We start from the raw sequence: 273 nt of genomic DNA, 5'->3' as shown, positions 1-273 counted from the left end.
ACAGCCCTGGGGGTGAACCCACAGCGAGGGGACACAGCTGGCCTGGGGACAGCCACACCACTGCACAACCCTGCACATGCACGACCACCCCAGCACACTCCCTGCACAGCCACACACTCCCTACAGCTGCACACCCACACACCTCTGAGCACAACCGCAGACTCCCCCAGCATCCTCCGTGCACACCCCCCTACTTGCCTCAACACCCCCTGCACAGCCGTGCACCTACACAGCCGCACGCTCGCGCCCACGCAGCGCTGCATGCAACCGTAC

This window comes from Acanthisitta chloris, unplaced genomic scaffold, assembly GCF_000695815.1.
Source record: "Acanthisitta chloris isolate BGI_N310 unplaced genomic scaffold, ASM69581v1 scaffold3425, whole genome shotgun sequence".
Lineage (NCBI taxonomy): Eukaryota > Metazoa > Chordata > Aves > Passeriformes > Acanthisittidae > Acanthisitta > Acanthisitta chloris.
The sequence above is the reverse complement of the archived record's forward strand: the minus strand, read 5'-3'. Positions refer to the sequence as shown.